Source organism: Salvia splendens, chromosome 21 (assembly GCF_004379255.2).
Source record: "Salvia splendens isolate huo1 chromosome 21, SspV2, whole genome shotgun sequence".
Taxonomy (NCBI): Eukaryota; Viridiplantae; Streptophyta; class Magnoliopsida; order Lamiales; family Lamiaceae; genus Salvia; species Salvia splendens.
The window spans coordinates 12,379,232-12,401,590 of record NC_056052.1 but is presented as its reverse complement, the minus strand read 5'-3'; the positions used below and the strand labels follow the sequence as shown (position 1 = coordinate 12,401,590).

Below are 22,359 nucleotides of genomic sequence, written 5' to 3'. Positions count from 1 at the left end.
TGACGTGATTTTGGTGTGGAATTTTAACTGGATGAACTTGAACGTACCTTCTGTGTTGTGACCAAATCTTAGTCTCATATGAGGTCGTATGGATTTTGGTGATTTTTACAAACCAACCGCGCAGTTCAGCCAGATTTGTTGTTATGTGGAAATATCACTTGTTGCCAAGTTTGAGTGGATTAATTATATGATGCATGTATGATTTAGGAATGTATCCTATGACATGATTATGTGTGACACGTTGAGAAATATTATGACATGTTCTCCTTATGTTTATGAATGTTTGGGATGGGTAAATTTAAGAGAATGATAAAAGGAACGATAGGACACGCATGATAATGTGAATTGATGGGAGGCTGATTTGTATTGTGGTTTGGCAAGGGTTATTGTGAGTATGTGAGAACAAGGAACGAGGGTTGCCTTAAGTGGATATTGAATTGTTTAAGCAAACGAGGTGGGCTTTTTTTTTCAAATCTCTTTATTTTCCGAAAATACGATGTGGTGTTATAAGGGTGGTTTAACTTGTTATGTCATGCCATATTATTTTGTTTGTGAGATTGTTGTCTGATGCCTAGTTCGTCTGAGCTTGCTCCGTTAGGCTACATGGTTGTGTTGTGAAACGAATTCGGGTCTGAGTAGGGCCGCAAACCCTATCAGGCTGTGTACACTGGTGGGATCGTGAGCCGTCCTTGCTAGTCGGCCGGTCTCGTGGGCGAATAGTGTGGCCACACTATTTGCCCACGAGACCGGCCGACACACTTTCGTCGCACTGTGATATGATGATTGTGATTGATGGATTGATGAGAAAAGTGCGGAGATAAATTGTCTGGCCAGACTTTGAAATATTTTTGTATTCTCGTGATATTTCTTACTACATTTAAAACTCGAGATCAGTGGTATGGATGACATAACTATATTAAAATATTTTCAGCTTGAGCCCATTGAGTACAACAAGTACTCAGCCCTGCATATTCTTTTTCTTTATGTGCAGGTTGAGCGGGATGTTGCGGAGGATGTTGAGTTGGCCCAAGAACTTAGGATGCGTTGTGTCTTCATACATAGGCGTTATCCTCGACTCTCTTTAAACCTTTCCGCTGCTATTTTTTTTAAACCATGCCTCAAGACTTTATTCCATTTCGTACTGTGTTTGAGCATGTTTAATTGTGTTAGGCTTTAATCTGATGTTTACCTTGATTCTCTAAAATGGTTTCTCGTGAACTAAACCAAATGTTTTCTTTTGGAAGTTAATTGTTTTTTTTAATTTTCTCCGCTGCTTATTTTGTAAAACCTTTTTGTCTTAAGTCGTTGCTAAGTAATAATAAATTTATAACATTAAGTTCTTTAAACTAAAAATTTGTTGTCTAAGCTTTTAATGAACCAAAAATATTATTCCTTTAAGCTTATTAAGCTTTCATAAACTGTTATCCTTGTAAGTTGTCATTTTTGTTGTCCCTTGGTCACGATCGCCTCGTTTGTAGTACCCCTAGTATGGGCGGTCGTGACAACTAGTCTACTAAGCAAAAGACTTAGACTTCATTTGTTTCTTATACATTTCAATGTTTATAAAATATCTTATAAATGCACAAGCAAATACAATGTAATAATATATTGATCCTATTCGTGTGATACTGCTCGAATAACACTGAATCGGGTTAAAAGTGGATTGTAAGTTTTTCATATACAAGCAAGATTCTATTCACGCGAACTTGCTCGAAACATGCTTTTTAGTATACCAAACCTAACATATTCCTCATAGGGGACGATATTTCTCCTTTGTGAGATAGGTTTTCCGTCTTCTTTATTTAAGTCCTAGTATTCTGGTGATATCAGCCCACCCTGATATCAGCTTACAGTCCGGGAACCAGTCAGAAGATCCGTGGTCTAGTACTCAAGATCTTCACGTGGGGAAGGCGTTAGCTATCTTCGATTCTTTGGAGAAGGTAAAATGGATAATCTTTAGAAAAACATGTTTTAGGTTTCAATTATACTTGAAGCATGATTTAATTTGAGTTATGAGAATGATACATGTGATAATTGAGCGAATATAATTTGTCTAAATAATTTGCTAAATAGATCGCTTTCATTATGTGATTTATTTGATGCACGCTTCCGCTGCCAACCCCTTAACAAACAACATCCTAAATTGTAGCATATGAACATGTAAAACAACCTCAAAAAATTAGGAACAAACAAATCCATCCCCCATCATATATTTATCCTCCATGCAAGACGTATAAACATATTCAACATAAGTCAACAATCTCTCAAAACTACTAAAGTGTCACAATTCATGGAAGTAATAATAGCCTCATAACTTTAAACAACAAAGAACACACAAGGTAATCACCAACAAGAAATATACAATTCACCACCAACAAAATATACAAGATTTAAACCATGAAATACACATAAAATCATCATCAAACTCATCCCCCATGCTTAAACATGCTTTTTATCCGAACAATTCAATAAGATAGGGCAAATTCCATGGAACTATTCAAACAAAACTCAGAAATTTAAATGAGGAATCATACCTTGAGTTGGAGAGAATTAGACGATGAATTGGATGAGAATGGAGGAATGAGAGTGTGGGTGTTTGAAATTGGTGATTATATGTAGTTGGGTCGCGTGTAAGGAAAGAATTGTTAGTGTGTTGAAGAAAAGGGTGAGAAAACTCAGCTCATATAGGCTTAATCCCGTTACTGATTCTCCGCCAGCGACCGCTGTCGTACACCAGCAGACCGCTGGGTGCCCTGCTGAAAACGGTGTTCTCCACCGGGTCATTGCGGAATGCCCTAAGCCCGCCCTAGGGCCTGAACCTGTTCCTGCACATGTAAACAGTCAGCGACCGCAGTGGATTTCGCAGCGACTCCTGTTAATTTTTTATTTTTAATTTTTTTTTCTAAACCAAAAATGACAGAAAATGAAAATAAATAAAAATAAGTTGGGTTGCCTCCCAACAAGCACTTTTTTTTAAGTCATTAGCTCGACATGAAGTGACCCATCTTTAAGTGGGTAGACTAACGACCCTTGTCTTCCACACCGCAAATGGAACTAGCTTGTTGTTAACTTTCTTCCACCATTTGAATTTTCCACTTGCAGTTTTGATGACGTAGAGCCCAGAGTCTATAAGATGTAGGGGCTTCTTTTTCCTCGTGGTCCGTTCCTGCATGGGAGTATGCAAAAGCTTAGGCTTTTTTTAGCACTTAGAGGTTTAGGAGTAACTATGAAAATAGAATGTTTAGAATTATCTTCCCCTTCTAGTGGCTTAAAAGGTTTGGCCTTGTCACTCATCATGACCATCCTACATTCCTCTTCCCTCTTTGCACCACGCCCCTCTTCGTCTTTAAGAATTGCACTCTCGATGTCACGACCACAACTCCCTTGTACTAGTGAGCGTAGCTATGACAAATAATCTCATCAATCATGAATTCAACATAAGAGAAATAATCAACTCGAGATAATAGTTTTCGAAGGTGAATGGGTACATAGTCAAAATGAAATCGAAGTAACGAGAAATTCCTAGAACAAAATTCTACTGTAGCGGAAGAGTCCAAGACAAAATAGTATGTATGAAGACATACTACTTTGGGCTACCTAACTACTTATTAACGATCACTTCCCAACACCTTCGTCGCCTCAATCACATTCAACCTGCACGTTAGAAAAGAAACATCTCAGTGAGCACAGTGCCAAAAATAAGTTCCATTTAATTGTCAGCCATAGTTGAGTGAACACGAGGTTTTTATTTAAAAAGGCCCGAGTCACTAAATTTCTTTCTTTTCATAAAATTGATTGCGCAATCACATAAACATAAATACCATATATGAACGTATGTGAACCGGTAATGTGGCCACATTCCACGACGGTCACTGGACCGGCCAACTCGAAAGCTAGCACACGGTCCCCATATGTGTACACTATACCGAGTAGGGTTTGCGGCTCTACTGGGACCCGAATTCGATTAAACATAATTGGCATAGCCAAGCAGATAGGTAATCGTAAAAGCAAAACATGGCATGACAACATGTTCAAAAAAGATTCACATAATCATACTAAAATCACGTTTTGAAAAAAATGCCCACCTCAGAGCTTAATTCCTTAGTTGGAAGTCTCTCGACTTGGTCTTACTTGACGTGCGAAGACGCCCCTTTAGAAAATAAAGTATACTTAAATTAGGTTTAAGAAGGTAAATACTTAACGTGTATGCATTCCTAAGCGTGTGATCATTTTTATTTCCCTTTTCCTAAACCCATAGAAAAGTATTAATTAATTCGAGATATTTAATTATGTGGAGACTCACAAAATTATTTGTGGTCAAGAGGGCATTATCTCCTATGCAAAAATTACTCAAGCATTAAGGTAGATACTAGGTCTATTAATCATCTTGGAATTTATTAGCGTACCATTTCTTAACATTACATATTTGAGCACTAAATTAAAATAAAATCTGGGAATTAAATTTTGTCATTGCGGGATTTAGTAGCGGCCATCCATTATTTGATCGGGAAACACATTAGGAGGGCCAGTGAATAAAATCAACATAGCAGGCCCAATACTTAAAGAACCACTCCATTCATTTATTTAAAGTTTAAGGCCCAATTCCTACTTAATTAATGTTTTAGCCCACTACCACTTTAAATTCTTTTGGGCCAGTAAGAAAAGAAAAGAAACAGCCCAACAAAAAAAGAAAAATGCTCCCAATTCGGTCAAACCCCTTTCAAAATCCCAAATATGAAAACAATTCCCTAACTTCTCCATCTCTCTCCTTCCTCTCGTCGACATCACAGAGGCGTCCTCTCCTTCTGCCATCCCTTCCTCAGGCAGATGTTTCGCGTCTCCCGTGCCTGCGACTCCAGCGGTTTGTCCAGCTGTCGCCGCCTCCGTGACTCCTTCTCCACGCGGCACCGCCTTCTTCCTCAGCCGACGCCGCGGCTCTGTAGCCGCCTCCGTCGGGCTAGGCTCGGAGCTGGCCAAACCCCTGCCGACGCCTCCGTCTGCCGCCTCCCTCATCGTCTCGGCGCCGTCGAAGCAGAGGAGGGGGCGTCGCCCTTTCGGTGGAACCGCTGTCATCAACGCATGTGTCCTCCCGGTGGTCAGCGATGTCACGGCGTCTCACCTGTGGCTCGGTGATCTGTACCGTCGGAATAGCGAAGAGGCGTCGCCTACGCTGACAGTCAACACCACCGTCGGCTGCGGCCCTGTCCGCGAGCCACTCCGTCTCGCCGACCAGTAGCTAAGTCTCTGCACTCCTTTCCCTTTTCTAATTCGGCTCTTTGTTTGAATGAATCATTTTTTTTGGACTTACTGTTGATGTCATTAAGCCTAAGAAACTGTCTATGGAATATTTTTGGGCATGTGTTGATTGTTGAGGCTACTGTTATTTGTTCATCCTAAGTCCTTGATCTCGGCTATGTACTGTGTTTGCCTAGACATGATGCATAGAGGTGTTGAGGTGTTTTACCTGTTACAAGTTGCACTTGTCTTGAAAGGGTCCCTCTTGTGGGATTTTCATTTACACTACTTGTTGCTCTCTTACTCTCAAAATTTTGTTGTGTTAAGCTCAAGTATGTGGAAGGGGTGTTCGATGTGTGTGAGGGAGGATTTTATAGGCCATCCTTGACAGTGTTGTTAGGGTCGAGGGTCGCACCGGGTCGATAAGGTGAAAATTCGGGTCGCGGGTCGACGAGTCGACTGGGTCGAGAGACCCACTAATCTAGGCTAATTTTTTTGCCTTTTAATATTAAATCAAATAAATATATTACTCTAATGTTTATAATATATCAAATAATATAAATGTAGACGTAATTCATGTAAATAGAGATAAAGTGGAAAATTGAAATTATCAAAATATCAAAACAATTCATAAGTCATAAGTATAACACAAAATAAATAATTGAATTCATTGTCTGAAAATGTCAAAAGAAAAAAGTTATGAAATGTGCGTCATTTTGTATGTAGTATTAACTTATAATAAAATAGGAGTGGAATGTGAAATCTCTTTTAAAAATTAGTAAAAAATAAATGAATATGTATTAGTAGACAAACCTATATAAAATATGAGACGAATAATTACAAAAAAATTAATAAATAATTTGATTAATACAATAGATTATTATACAAATAAAATAATAAAACTTTAAATAGTACAATTTGAATCTCGAAACGTTTATATAGTAGAAGAACAAATATTAATTTATTCCTAAAATTATATAGACTATTAGTGACTTAAACGCACTCAAGCAGAAAAATTCTCAATGTCTTCTTTATTAGTACTACTCATTTTCCACCATTAAATTATACTCCTTGTTTGGATTGACAATATATATCAATGTAAATATATTGGATTTAGTTTAACTAATCAAAAATTTGGAAAAATAATATTTATTGCTGCCTAAAAAAGTGAGATAAACTATGTCAATTTTTAATATTTTCCTAATCCCACTAAACAAATGAATAGTGACAAATGATGAACTCTATTCCCAAGGTTATGACTCATAATTATACTCCTCTTTCCTCTCTCCTCTCTCCTCTCTCTTCTCCATCATCTTCCTTCAATCTCTGTAAAATACAGCGCAAAAACACTGTAGCCGAAACGCTCGACCCACCCGAAACGCTCGACCCCGCCGACCCAACCGACCCAGCGCGACCCATGCATCTCGATCAACCCATCCATGTTGGGGCGGTGATGGTCTCGACCCGGGCGACCTGGGCGACCCGAGCGACCCGAACGCCAAATTAACAACACTGATCCTTGATGTACTTGGTGCCGATAAAGGGGCTGCTATATTCCTTGTTCCTTTCCTGCTACAAATCCTCTCTTTTAGGATTTTGCAGCAATCTTTAACTGAAATCTGGTGGTGTACTAGGAAAATAGGACTCTTGAAAATGTGTTGATTGTTGGTATTGCAGAATGTACAATCAAAGGCTGCAGATAGGACTCTTGAAAATGTGTTGATTGTTGGTATTGCAGAATGTACAATCAAAGGCTGCAGAGATCGGTTGGGGTTTAGGAGTGCTGCAGGCTGTCCCTTGCTCCTTTGGGATTGTTTGGCCTCTTTTCACTAAAGTAGGTGTCTCATTTCTTTGCTTGGATAGAGTTGAGTCTTGGTACCTTGCAAATTCATTTAATTTCCTTTGTTTTGTTTGAGCAGGTCTCGGTTGAGGTGGAAGACAATGCAGGAGCTCACTTGCCACCCTAAACCCTAAACCCTCTAGGCAAGATTTGCTTTTCATCCTTGAAAGGTAATGTCTCTTTCCTCTTACTAAAAGTTTCTCTCTTTCTCCTATTCATAAATCTTAACATTTGCTGTGGTCTTGCAAGTTGGGAAATGATTCGGCCGTCCTGCTGTTGTTCTGCGAAGTGGGCCCGCTGCTCTGGGTCGACAGTTCATTTGGGCCCGGCCCGCAGGGGTGTGGTATTGGGCTGGTGAATAAAAGATTCAAGGCGTTTTCCTTTTTGATATTCCTATGTATTATTTTTTTATTATTTTTTTTGAAGCTAAGTCATAGCTTCCAAGGAATGAACAAACACGTATTCAGTTTTTTTTATTCGAACCTTGCTCATTTCCTTCATTTCTAGATCGAAATTAGTCATTAATCGAGTAATCGAACATGAGGGTTGTATATTTCTCGAAATTAAAGTAACTAGAAAATGGCATTCATTCCATAGTTCGATAAATATCTTAAAAGTTAAGATGATTAAATGGTGGCCATTACACTCGATGTGGTAAGTGGATTAGCTATGATTGTCATAATGATTTTGCCTTTACCTACATCAATAAGAGCTTTGCAAGTGGCTAGAAAATTTATGCCAAGGATTAGGGGCACTTGCTTATCTACTTTCATATCAAGAACAAAGAAATAAGCAGGGAATATAAAATCATCTACCTTTACCAATACATCCTCAATCACTGCCACTGTCTTCACCGCGGTGTTATCGGCCAGCCTTAAAATCACACCTGACGTCTTGAGTGGTTCAATGTTCACATTCTCATAGTACTTCAATGGCTTGATGTTTTATACTAGCCCCTAAGTCACAGAGAGCTTTATCCACCTTGCCTTCTTCTCCAATAGAGCATCTAATGAACTAGTATGGATCTCTTTGCTTCACGGCCCTCTCCTTGTATGATCTCACTGCAATGAAGGGGTAACTTGAGGTCGGCCTTTTTGAGCTTTTGCTTCTTCATTACTGCTTCCCTTAGTAGTTTGGCATACCTAGGAATTTCCTGCAAGGCATCAATAAGAGGAATGTTAGTGTGAACTTTACAAAATATATTTAGAAAATGCTTGAATTGTTCTTCAAGCTTAAACTTTCTCTTTGGTTGAAAAAAGAGAACAATCCCATTGTGTTGCACGGGTTTGCTATCGGCAGTTTCTGACTCTTCGCCAGCGGTCCGCTACGACTAGTCCAGCGGACCGCTAGGAATTGCACAGTCCCTAGATTCCGTTCCAGAGGTGCTGGCTTCATCCTTTGGCTTCTTCGCAACCCACTTTTTATTGATATCAGCAACCCGTGCTGCTACCTTGGCTCTTTCCTCTTCTGCCTTCTTTTGGACTTGGTCCATTTGATTTTTAATGATCGAGACAGTGGAGGTAATGGTGTTCATCCCAGCCTCGAGGTTGTTCAATCTTGCCTCAACGACTCCAATCTTGGTTTCATTGGTTGTCCTATCTTCCACTAACATTTCCAAGATCTTTAAGATCCCTTGCTCATACTTCTCCTCCTTTTTAAGTGGCTCAACTACTCCCCCTTTGCTCACATTAAATCCTGCAGGAGGTTGTAAAAAATTATTGTTAGAATAAAAAAGGTTGGGATGAGGACGGTTTCCATTATAATTATTAAAATTACTCCCCTCTGACTAGGACGATAATTATTATTGTAAGGCCTATTTGGAACAACCCCATTTCGAACATAGTCGACGTCCTTAGTAGGAGAGGGAAGAACATCGTCTTTGGATAGAGCAATGACTGAGGTAGGCGGGATTGGCCTCTTCTCTCTTAGATGTGCCCATCTAGTCAACTCTAACTCTTAGTTTTGCCTATTCCTGCCCTTTCTCAATGCATTTCTTTAGACAAAGACTCTGTTTTTTCCTCTTTTCAGATGGTAACTCGGAACATGGAATGTGAATCAAACCGATGTTTGAATTGCTATACTGATGCAAGTTCTTCCCTTTTAAATCAGATAGATTCATGTCTGAAAGAGGATGACAATAAGTTCTTCCAAAATTGACTATTTGTCCCTCTGTTAGAGGTGTTCCAGAAAATGGAATGATTTGTCCTTAGCCTCTCCAATGGCTGCCACTCTTCTTGATTTGTGCCTTTCTATTGACCATCCTCTGATGTTGGCCACGAACTGGAATATCTCACTTTTGAGCTTTAGGATAGTCCCTGCCGGAAAATGGAATGATTCATCTAGGAAGACCGCTACTATATCTTTCCATGTGGAGACTTGCTCTACAGGCAAACATTCAAACCACTATTTAGCAGAATCAATCAAAGAGAATGAGAAGATTCTTACCCTTATGGCGTCGTCGTCGACACCATTCAACTTGAGAGTGTTCCCAATCTCCACGAACTTTGTGAGATGGCGGTTGGCATCCTAGGTGGCTCTCCCTACAAATGGATATTATTACACCCTTTGTATAAGGGGCATCCGCAGCTCAAAGTTGCTGGTAACAATCCGTGGACCCAGGGATGGTAAGTACATTGCCATGGTTGAACAAATGCATCACCGACACTATCTCCCTGTTCTTCCTTTCATGCTCTTCTCTAGCCGCCTTCTTTGCAGCTTCTTCATCTAACAACTGTTGTACCAGGAATCACAGCATCTCCTTCTTATTTTGATCACTTCTTATCTTCCTACGAGTTTTTTCAATTTCTTGATCAATCGACTCTAAGCTCTCGTTCCTAGAGCGCGTTCACATGCACGACCTGTAGGGGACTAAAAAAAATAAAACTAAAAGCAATAAAAATCCAAAGTAATAAAATAGTCCATTTGACGATATCATTCACGTAGTGAAAGTTATCCCCGACAACGGGGCCAAAAACTCTATGCACTTTTTATTAGCACTAAATAAACCTACAAGTATATAGAGTATATATAGTATAGCTAATGGTCAGTACCAAATATCGAACATAAGGAAAATGATCACAAATTGTCTACCTTCTACTAAGCTTCTTCTACTATTTCAAGAAACAGAAGATTTGAAAATTTTAGGAATAAAAAAATGTAAAAACGAAAGCAAATAACAATTGTAAATAAATCACACAGATTAAACAGATGAGAAAGGGAATTTCACAGATGTGCTTTCATAGTTTTTTATTTTTTGAGAAACACCTTCACGGTGGAGGGTTGAGTAGGTCCCTCATTCCATATATATCATTCAAAAAAGGAAGTGCAGAGAGACAATCCCAAAAGAAAATTTACAACCCAAGAATAAACAATCAAACTAAAGCCAAAACCAAGCAATAATAAAAAAACATATCAAAACCGGAAGTTTGGGAGGCCAAGCTGATCTAATCAGCACAACGCCTTGACCCGCGCGTGTCACGACCGCCCCTTTAGGGTTAATAAATATGGGCGATCGTGATTAAGAGAATTTAATAAAAAGACGAAAAGAACTAGGGCTTCAAAAACGAGCTTGACCAATAATTAATATTCAAAGGAAACGACCAAGTATTTGACATAAACCGGTAAAATCCCAAGTATTCAATATCCAAATAATTTAAGTTGCAAGCCCATTTAAAAGATAAGTGAAAGCAATATCACAGCGGAAACGACCAAGAGAGAGTGACGTCATGTGTGAGGACACAACGACACCCATAATTCAAAGACAACAGTTCGATCACCAGTTAAATTGCTCAACACCACCATACCCTCGTCGCCGCTCAACCTGCACATAAGGAAAACACATGCAGGGCTGAGTACTATAAAAATACTCAATGGGCTCATGCCGAAAACATTTTTCAATAAAAAATTGTTTTTTTTTATCATGCCATACTTAAGTAACCGTCGGGGTTTAGCTTTAGAAAGGCCCGAGGCACTAAAATCATTTCCCATAGTAAAAGTCGACTGATCAGTCATTTTCCCATAGACGTTAGCCATATCTGCCAATACATGACTTGGAATGTGGCCACAAACCAAGCCACTAGACCGGCCAGCCCGTACGCTAGCACACGATCTACCATAGGTGTACACTAGTCCAAGTAGGGTTTGCGGCCCTACGAGGACCCGAATTCGATTTATATAACAATGGCGCATAGCCACATCAGATAGGCACGTTAAAAATCAAATCACGGCATGATAAATACTGTTTCATTTCCATCGACAAAAATATTTAGGACGTTGTCCTTATTTAAAAGAAAGCCCACCTCGACTGCTTAATTCGCAAGTACTTTCTTCCCCTTGATATCATGTTTCACTTGCGATGATTCACCTTTAACATTTAGATAATACATAAATCAACACACCTTTCAAATAAATAAATAAAAAGCATGCTTCCTAATTAAAGTTGTTTATCTCGTTTTTCTCGGTTTTTGATTATTTGGCGGCCGCCCAAGGCGTCGCCTGAGACGCCGGTCGGCCGCTCACGCCCATCACGTTAGTTGGTCAACAATTTCCTCCTCCAAACCGAAAAAAGAAACCCGGCTGCCCATCCAAACTAATCCATTGTAAAAGCCTAACTTTAACAAAACCCATCTATTCATTTTTAGTATTTTATTTGGCCCAAGTTCTTAATTTAACAAACCACAACACCTTTTACGTGACTAAAGTAGAAAGAAAATTAAATAAAAAGTACTCCCATTCCCAACACACATACACGTACGATTCCACTTCAAAGTAAAAAAAAAAAAGGAATATTAAAAGAATAAGACAATTAGGAATCCATTACTCCCATTCCTAATCCATCGTGTATTCTTTCCCCTCCTTTCTCAAAACAGAATACGCCAAGAGTTTTTTTAAGAATCCCCAAATTCTCTTCCATTTTTTCCCACGTTAAGCTTAAACATATAGAAAAAAAATGAATAGGAAATAAAAGCTTCGTCGCCCTCAAGCTCTCGCCGTCGTCGCTCGGCACCGCAGCGTCGCCGCCGTTCGCCTGGGTCCAATCCAGCTATCGTACCGTCGTGATCGGCAGCTCCGATTTACCCCGAGAATTTCCGATTTAAATTTTGCAGATACGTTCTTAATTTTTTGATTTCAATTCATTATAAGGTTGTTCTTTGATTCGGTTTCCGCTCGGGTTGTGCGATTTACTCGATTAAAAGGTTGATTACAGATTATGGTAACAATAATGCAGTGAACATGGATGCTTGTAAAAACAATTGGAATTGGTGTTGGTGTGAGAGGTATATACCTTAGATTTGGCAGATTGCGAGAGAACAAACAGAAACTCCCTCTCTTTAGCTCTCGGTTTTCTTGAATCTGTTCTAACTGGAATAGGAAGAAAGGCAGCCTTGTTCTGGTGAATTCTTGCAGGAGTTGAACGTGATTTGGGAAGGAACCGTGGAAGCGGCGTGGTAGATTAGGGTAGAAAGACTAAGATTTATAAGAAAATTTGTGGTAATTGATTCTCAATTAATTGGAATTAAAGGCTGATTGGTGGTTTAATTTTGGAAAAGGATTTGCAGATGATGGGAGGAGAGGAAGACGCATGAACACGAAGGAGGAGAAATCCTTTGCTAATTTTTTATTTTATTATTTTCTTCTTTCCTCAATTGTAATCAAGGAAGAGGTTTAGGGAAAAGGGAAAAGGGAAAAGGGAAAAGGGAAAACAGTTTTTTTTAACGTGTGTTGAGGGAGGTTTTCGGATTCTTCCTCTTTTTTGAATTAAATTGAATTTGGTTAATATTTTATTTGCAGGTCACGGAGGAGGAAAATATCTGAGAATCTTTAATTAAATTGAATTATCGACTTGGTGACCAAGTCAACGGGAAGAGGATTTAATTTGATTTGTTTAATTCACAGTCCTTTGTATTTTAATTAAATTGTGTTGCCCACAATTTAATTATCACAGACTATTTTTTTTATATTATTTATTCAATTTATCGGATCCAACACGGAATCGAGTCCAATAAATGTTCCTCACGGAAATGAATTATTTAAATTCGCATTGTGATGTACTTCACAATTTCTAGCTCTAATAACAAATTTTCATTTATTCAAAAACAATTAAATTCACCCCACATCAATTATTCAAAAACAGCCACGTCACATATTCGACAAAGTTGACACAGTCAAAATTCCAACTCAAAATTAGGTCACGAAAAGTATCCAACAATAATTCCACTCGACAATTAATCCACGGACTTCGCAACATTAAAAGCATTAAATGCAAGTACTTTAGGGTTCGAAAATTAGGGTTCAAAAAGTGGGGCGTTACATCCTACCAACCTTAACAGAAATTTCGTCCCGAAATTTGTTACCCTCAAGTAAGGAGTTCTGTGTACAATTCCATCATCTTATCCTCATTCTCCCACGTGGCTTCTTCATGCCCATGATTTTCCCAAAGTACTTTCACACAAGCAACAAGTTTATTTCTCACAATTTGGATCTTTCGGTCCAAAATAGATTGGGTTCTCTCTTCGTAGCTCAAATCTGGATTCAACGCGACTTCCTCAAAACGGATCACGTGCTTCGAGTCGTACACGTATTTTCGTAACTGTGACACATGAAAAACGTTGTGAACATTTCCAAGGTTTGGTGGTAGCACCAAACGGTATGCAACGGGGCCCACTCCTTCAAGAATTTCATAAGGCCCAATAAATCTTGGCTTCAATTTGCCCTTGACGCCGAATCGTGTTATCACTTTTGACGGGGATACTTTCAGGAAAACTTTGTCGCCAGCTTGGAATTGTAAATCAGTTCGTCGGACATCCGCATATGATTTTTGTCTGTCTTGAGCTTCTTTTATCCTTTCACGAATTTTCTGAACGATTCCCACCATTTCTTCAACTGCATCGGGTCCAAGTATTCTTCTCTCGCCAACTTCATTCCAGTAGAGCGGCGATTTACACTTCCTCCCGTGTAATGCCTCATACGGCGCCATGTTTATCGTTGCTTGAAAACTGTTGTTGTAGGCAAACTCAATCAGTGGTAATGCTGCCTCCCAGCTTCCTCCTCGGTCGAGTACCACGACTCTCAACATATCCTCAAGAGTTTGAATCGTTCTTTCGGGCTGTCCATCGGTTTGCGTAACGCGGTGCTGATGTTCAATTTGGTTCCAAGCTCTTTCTATAGAGTCATCCAAAATCTTCAGGTGAATTTTGGGTCACGATCAGACGTGATAGTTATTGGGACTCCATGCAATCGGACTATCTCCTTTATGTAAATCTGAGCTAGTTTGTTGGACCCATAGCTTATGAGAATCGGTATGAAGTGCGCACTCTTGGTAAGTCGGTCTAGAATTACCCAAATGGCGGTGTTTCCTCTCAGAGTCCTTGGCAATCCCGTCACGAAATCCATGGCGATGTGCTCCCATTTCCACTCAGGAATCTCTAGTGGTTGTAACTTTCCATACGGTCGTTGATGTAGTGCCTTCACTTGCTGGCAGGCTAAACATCTCTCAACAATTGACGCTATATCCCTCTTCATACCATTCCACCAAAAGGACTTCTTCAAATCTTAATACATTTCCGTACTTCCTGGGTGGGCGGTGTAAGGAGTCTCATGTGCCTCCCTCATAACTTCGTTTTTTTTAGTTCCTCGTTATTCGGTATGCATAGTCTTCCTTCGTAAGTAAGGGCATTGTCACCTTCTTCACTAAAATTCCCAGATTCGCCGGTTCGCACTTCTATACAAATTTCCTCCAATTTCGCATCCATCCGTTGTGCTTCAATGATCATCGACCTTAGATCAGGTTCAACAGCTAACGTGGCGATTCGTGCATCCACTGTTTCCGGTGCCCTCACCACTTCCTAACACATCTTACTAAACTCGCGAATCAGGCTTTCCTCTTTGGTGAGAAAAGTAGCCAGTTGGGAATGGTCCTTCCGGCTAAAAGCACCTGCCACTACATTTTCTTTGTCGGGGTGGTAGTTGATGCCACAATCGTAGTCTTTCACCAACTCGAGCCATCCGCATGTTCAAATCTTTCTGCTTGAAGAAGTACTTCAGGCTTTTGTGATCCGTGAAGATCTCACATCAGACTCCCTAGAGATGATGTCTCCAAATCTTTAAGGCGTGTACTACCGCTGCTAGCTCCAAGTCGTGGGTTGGATAGTTCAACTCGTGTGGCCTCAATTGCCATGACGCGTAAGCAATCACCTTGTTGTTTTGCATCAATATGCATCCAAGTACCACCTTCGAAGCGTCAGTGTATACCACGTAGTTCACTCCAGGCTCTGGCACAGCTAGAATCGGTGCACTAGTTAGCTTTTCCTTCAACAGTTGGAAACATGCCTCACACTCTGGGGTCCAATTGACTTTTACCCCCTTCTTGAGTTGTTGGGTCATGGGTCTCGCTATCTTGGAGAATCCCTCTATAAACCTTCGGTAGTATCCTGCCAGGCCTAGGAAACTCCGAATCTCGTTTGGTGTTGAGGGTGCTTTCCATTGCTGTACCGCCTCGACCATGGTGGGGTCCACTTGGATTCCCTCTGCTGACACGACGTGACCAAGGAAGTTCACTTCCTTAAGCCAAAACTCCCACTTGCTAAATTTGGCATACAGTTTCTCACTCCTCAACGTCTCTAAAGTGATTCGCAGGTGCTTCTCGTGTTCCTTCTCATTCCTCAAATAGCCGAGTACATCATCTATGAATACAAAAATGAATTTATCCAAGTATGGGTGAAATACTCGGTTCATCAAATCCATGAACACTGCAGGTGCATTCGTCAATCCAAACGACATTACCACAAACTCATAGTGACCATATCTCGTGCGAAAAGCAGTTTTCGATATGTCTTCTCGTCGTACTCTCAATTGATGGTATCCGGACCTTAAATCCATCTTTGAGAACACACCAGCTCCTCGAAGTTGATCGAATAGGTCATCTATTCTCGGCAGTGGATATTTGTTCTTGAGAGTCATCTTGTTCAACTCTCTATAATCGATACACATTCTCATCGATTCATCCTTCTTCTTGATAAAAAGCACAGGCGCGCCCCACGGTGAATCACCGGGTCTAATAAAACCTAAGTCCATAAGCTCTTGTAGTTGTATCTTGAGTTCTTCCAACTCTTTTGGCGCCATTCGATATGGGGCCTTGGATACTGGTGCCGACCCTGGCTCTAGGTCGATTGTGAACTCCAATTGTCGAACTGGCGGTGGACCAGGTAACGCTTCAGAAAAATTGTCTGGAAATTCTCGTACCACAGCGACATCCTCCACTTTCCTTTCCTCCTTCTCATCTCCTTGTAGATAGACCAGATAGGCAGGACGCCCTTTTCTCTACATCGTAGTGGCTTGGAGTGCCGAGATGATAGATGTTTTTCTGTTCATCGTGATTCCATGATACACGATTAGTTCCTTTCCAGGGGCTTGTAACGATATTCGTCTCTCCTTACATCGAATCGTAGCAAAATTTGCAGTCAACCATTCCATTCTCAAGATTACATCGACATCCTTCATGGCCATAACTTGTAAGTCGTGCGCGACTAGCCTAAGTTCTCCCATAACAATTTATATGTTCGAGCGAAATCGAGAAATCTCTACTACTCCTCCCACTGATGAGGTCACTATCAGCTTATGTTCAGATTTATTAGCAGGCAACTTAATGTGTCCACACATAGTTCTGCCAAATTTCCGCTCTCGTGACTCCTTTGTTCAGTCTTGGTTTGTCAAGAACTCAGCGCATATTCTCTAGCCTGGGAGGGAAGTCTTGGACGGTGAGGTTGTTGTTGTCGCGGAGGTTGATCACGATTCCTCCTCGGTTCCGCCAGTGGTGCCCTAGACTGCGGACGGAATCCCTGATTGTTCTGCCTTGAACCCATCCCCGCGTTCTTGCTCGGACACTCTCTAGAGAAGTGGCCATTTCCCCACAGTTAAAGCACTTGGTAGTGTTCTGCATCATACACTCTCCAAAATGGTACCTAGAGCACACATTGCATTGTGGTGGTCTAGGTCGGAAGTCACCCCTCTGGTTAGAGAAATTTTGGTTGTCCCCATACTGTGGTCGGTTTTGGGTGGGCTGGTATCCCTTATTTTCATAGGGAGCATTATTTTTCATCTCAATTTCTCTTCTCTCGAGAATAATGTGGTGGAGGCAGTTCCAGTGTAGTGTTTTCACATCGCCCTCTCCTTGGACATAGCTTCCTCCACGTCTAGTACGCAGGTCAACGATTCAGCGTATGCAAGTCTCCCAAGGTTGGCCAATGCTATCTTTATCTCATGCCTTAGTCCCGGACGGAATTTCTCAGCTCTCTTCTTATCGGTATCCCTTGTTCGGGTGCATGCCGAGCCATGTCGCAAGTGTGCGGTCATATCCTGTCGCTACCATGCGCCCTTGTTCGAGGTTGTAAAACTCGGCCGCCTTCGCCTTTCGGTAACTTTTTGGATATACTCGTTGTATATTTCCGTCTTAATATCCTCCCATGTCATTGTATCCACTTGCTTAGGGGTCAGGTCCCTTGCTTGGTCCCACCAAAAGTTGGTCGAATCCGTGAGTGGTAGGTTACACAAATCAAACGCTCTTCCTCAGTGCACTTGAAGAATTCGAAGATGCTCTCCAATGCGCGTATCTAAGTCTCGTCCTTTGCTAGCTCTCCTATCCCATCGAAGATATGAGGATTTTGCTTTAGCAAAAACTATTCATTATGCCATTCTGGCTTAGGTGGAGGAGGTGATGGTGATGATGCTTGCACGCGTTTCCCCTTTCGCTTATTTCCCATTTTAGTTGATTCAATTTCGCCACTTGCTGGATGATTTCCTCTCGTCTACGACCTTCGTTCGTATATCTTGATCTATCAGGGTGCTCGTATTTTCATTCCAATACTATCGTACAGCGATGATCTTATGTGACGACCTTAATACTCCGACTCTCAATTGTTATCCGTATATCCCTTAATCAACCACTTACATAAATTCTGAGCCGCAAAACGTGATCATTTGATGTGCATGGCTTCTCTCAGCTTTTTGTTTCTCAAGACCTAATGTCTGGTATGGCATAACGTTCGATTCTTTGGCTGCTTGCTACAACTAAGCATAGATGCGAAAATATTCGACCCCTCGTGTTGTTGGTGTATCATTTTGTATGTGTCTCTTGAAACTTATTCCTCATATGTGTTTGCAGAGATCGAGCCATTGTCTTTCTTGAGAGTCTTGTATCAAGAATTTAGAAATCTATTTAACAGTCTTACTTGGATCAGAACGGGTTTCAACATGAGGACTATTGAAATTGCCCTTGATTAGAATGGCTCCGAAAATGACTCAAGAGGAACAAGAATGAGTCACTACATTCATTAAAAGGAAACAGTGATGCATCACTTGCAAATTGCAGGTCAATCAAAAGTTTTAAATGCACGAAAAGAATACCATTGTCAAGGAGCTTCATAGAAAGAAATTTCTGAGAACCCAAGTAAGTACTGTCAGTTAAATTCATCCATTCTAGCTACAAAGATGGCACTCCGTCATTTCCCGAAGATAATAGAAGCGTTCTCGAAAACTCTAGATTCTAAGTCAAGATTCTTGGTGTCGTTACAACAATTAACTGTCCTTGAAGGTCACAGCTTCATATTATTTTTGGCACGCCATAGCAGTCATTCTCATTAAAACATGGTAATAACCCTCCTGACCTTAACGTGTCATGAGTGTTGTCATATTTGTAACGCGTCATCGCATTAACATGTTATGCACGATTGCATTCACTTTATTTGATTGCAGGCACAATTTCTCGACGTTGTAAGGATACATCACCTAACATTTCTTCTTGTCTTGATCTCGTTAGATACTTCCTTTCATTTTGTTCTTATCATCCAGGGAAACCAGTAGGCAATTATAATAAGCCGTCTAGTTCGAAGTATATGTTTTCGTTTGTCCCATCACTCAGGAAAGTGATATTGTAGTTATCAGTTTACAACTATGTTCGAGTATGTTCGGCCTAACATACTTCTTAGGCACTCTATGTTTTTCTCCAGACATAGTTCATAGTCTCATACTTTAACATATATTCGATCTTTGCTTAATTCAAGCTTCATATGGATTCTACATTTGCAACAAAGTTCAAAATTCAACATTTCACTTTCATAATGATTCTATACGATACTTCGTACTTCATCAATCATGAATTATCATCACATAAAACGTCATTTATATATTGCGCAGTCAAACATGTAGTAACAAGTCTCCCCCCCTCAAGCATGCGATTCATATTCACACTTCAATATCCATAACAATCAACACCTTCAATCACATACTCCCATAGTGTCTCACATCTCGTATGACCACAACATTTTCTAAAAGCCATAGCATTTACTTTAAATCTCCAATAGGCCCAAAATTGCTTTTCACAAGGAACCATTTTTCCTTCGAATTTCAAAAAATTCAGTAACTCATTTAAAAAGTCGCCAAAATATTCTTACATATTCTTTCGAGGTTGGGCGTGACGAGTTGTGGTGTTGAGCCTTCGATGTTTAACACTTTAGCCAATTAATACAAGGATAGATTTTAACTCCAAAAGACTCTTGGGTCCAGAGCGAAAAGAAACTGAGGTTCTGATACCAAACTGTCACGACCGCCCCTTTAGGGTTAATAAATATGGGCGATCGTGATTAAGAGAATTTAATAAAAAGACGAAAAGAACTAGGGCTTCAAAAACGAGCTTGACCAATAATTAATATTCAAAGGAAACGACCAAGTATTTGACATAAACCGGTAAAATCCCAAGTATTCAATATCCAAATAATTTAAGTTGCAAGCCCATTTAAAAGATAAGTGAAAGCAATATCACAGCGGAAACGACCAAGAGAGAGTGACGTCATGTGTGAGGACACAACGACACCCATAATTCAAAGACAACAGTTCGATCACCAGTTAAATTGCTCAACACCACCATACCCTCGTCGCCGCTCAACCTGCACATAAGGAAAACACATGCAGGGCTGAGTACTATAAAAATACTCAATGGGCTCATGCCGAAAACATTTTTCAATAAAAAATTGTTTTTTTTTTATCATGCCATACTTAAGTAACCGTCGGGGTTTAGCTTTAGAAAGGCCCGAGGCACTAAAATCATTTCCCATAGTAAAAGTCGACTGATCAGTCATTTTCCCATAGACGTTAGCCATATCTGCCAATACATGACTTGGAATGTGGCCACAAACCAAGCCACTAGACCGGCCAGCCCGTACGCTAGCACACGATCTACCATAGGTGTACACTAGTCCAAGTAGGGTTTGCGGCCCTACGAGGACCCGAATTCGATTTATATAACAATGGCGCATAGCCACATCAGATAGGCACGTTAAAAATCAAATCACGGCATGATAAATACTGTTTCATTTCCATCGACAAAAATATTTAGGACGTTGTCCTTATTTAAAAGAAAGCCCACCTCGACTGCTTAATTCGCAAGTACTTTCTTCCCCTTGATATCATGTTTCACTTGCGATGATTCACCTTTAACATTTAGATAATACATAAATCAACACACCTTTCAAATAAATAAATAAAAAGCATGCTTCCTAATTAAAGTTGTTTATCTCGTTTTTCTCGGTTTTTGATTATTTGGCGGCCGCCCAAGGCGTCGCCTGAGACGCCGGTCGGCCGCTCACGCCCATCACGTTAGTTGGTCAACAATTTCCTCCTCCAAACCGAAAAAAGAAACCCGGCTGCCCATCCAAACTAATCCATTGTAAAAGCCTAACTTTAACAAAACCCATCTATTCATTTTTAGTATTTTATTTGGCCCAAGTTCTTAATTTAACAAACCACAACACCTTTTACGTGACTAAAGTAGAAAGAAAATTAAATAAAAAGTACTCCCATTCCCAACACACATACACGTACGATTCCACTTCAAAGTAAAAAAAAAAAGGAATATTAAAAGAATAAGACAATTAGGAATCCATTACTCCCATTCCTAATCCATCGTGTATTCTTTCCCCTCCTTTCTCAAAACAGAATACGCCAAGAGTTTTTTTAAGAATCCCCAAATTCTCTTCCATTTTTTCCCACGTTAAGCTTAAACATATAGAAAAAAAATGAATAGGAAATAAAAGCTTCGTCGCCCTCAAGCTCTCGCCGTCGTCGCTCGGCACCGCAGCGTCGCCGCCGTTCGCCTGGGTCCAATCCAGCTATCGTACCGTCGTGATCGGCAGCTCCGATTTACCCCGAGAATTTCCGATTTAAATTTTGCAGATACGTTCTTAATTTTTTGATTTCAATTCATTATAAGGTTGTTCTTTGATTCGGTTTCCGCTCGGGTTGTGCGATTTACTCGATTAAAAGGTTGATTACAGATTATGGTAACAGTAATGCAGTGAACATGGATGCTTGTAAAAACAATTGGAATTGGTGTTGGTGTGAGAGGTATATACCTTAGATTTGGCAGATTGCGAGAGAACAAACAGAAACTCCCTCTCTTTAGCTCTCGGTTTTCTTGAATCTGTTCTAACTGGAATAGGAAGAAAGGCAGCCTTGTTCTGGTGAATTCTTGCAGGAGTTGAACGTGATTTGGGAAGGAACCGTGGAAGCGGCGTGGTAGATTAGGGTAGAAAGACTAAGATTTATAAGAAAATTTGTGGTAATTGATTCTCAATTAATTGGAATTAAAGGCTGATTGGTGGTCTAATTTTGGAAAAGGATTTGCAGATGATGGGAGGAGAGGAAGACGCATGAACACGGAGGAGGAGAAATCCTTTGCTAATTTTTTATTTTATTATTTTCTTCTTTCCTCAATTGTAATCAAGGAAGAGGTTTAGGGAAAAGGGAAAAGGGAAAAGGGAAAAGGGAAAACAGTTTTTTTTAACGTGTGTTGAGGGAGGTTTTCGGATTCTTCCTCTTTTTTGAATTAAATTGAATTTGGTTAATATTTTATTTGCAGGTCACGGAGGAGGAAAATATCTGAGAATCTTTAATTAAATTGAATTATCGACTTGGTGACCAAGTCAACGGGAAGAGGATTTAATTTGATTTGTTTAATTCACAGTCCTTTGTATTTTAATTAAATTGTGTTGCCCACAATTTAATTATCACAGACTATTTTTTTTATATTATTTATTCAATTTATCGGATCCAACACGGAATCGAGTCCAATAAATGTTCCTCACGGAAAGGAATTATTTAAATTCGCATTGTGATGTACTTCACAATTTCTAGCTCTAATAACAAATTTTCATTTATTCAAAAACAATTAAATTCACCCCACATCAATTATTCAAAAACAGCCACGTCACATATTCGACAAAGTTGACACAGTC

At 40.0% G+C, this 22,359-nt stretch overlaps 2 long non-coding RNA genes across 2 annotated transcripts; both read left to right on the top strand.

Annotated features, from left to right (window-relative positions):
* Positions 1-5,788: 5,788 nt before the first annotated feature.
* Positions 5,789-7,600, top strand: LOC121783698. Its single transcript, XR_006046622.1, has 3 exons — positions 5,789-7,069; positions 7,155-7,245; positions 7,325-7,600. It is a non-coding gene; the product is annotated as an uncharacterized LOC121783698 (long non-coding RNA).
* A 13,957-nt stretch (positions 7,601-21,557) lies between these two features.
* Positions 21,558-21,969, top strand: LOC121784543. The gene is made up of 2 exons (XR_006046726.1): positions 21,558-21,683; positions 21,752-21,969. It is a non-coding gene; the product is annotated as an uncharacterized LOC121784543 (long non-coding RNA).
* Positions 21,970-22,359: the final 390 nt, after the last annotated feature.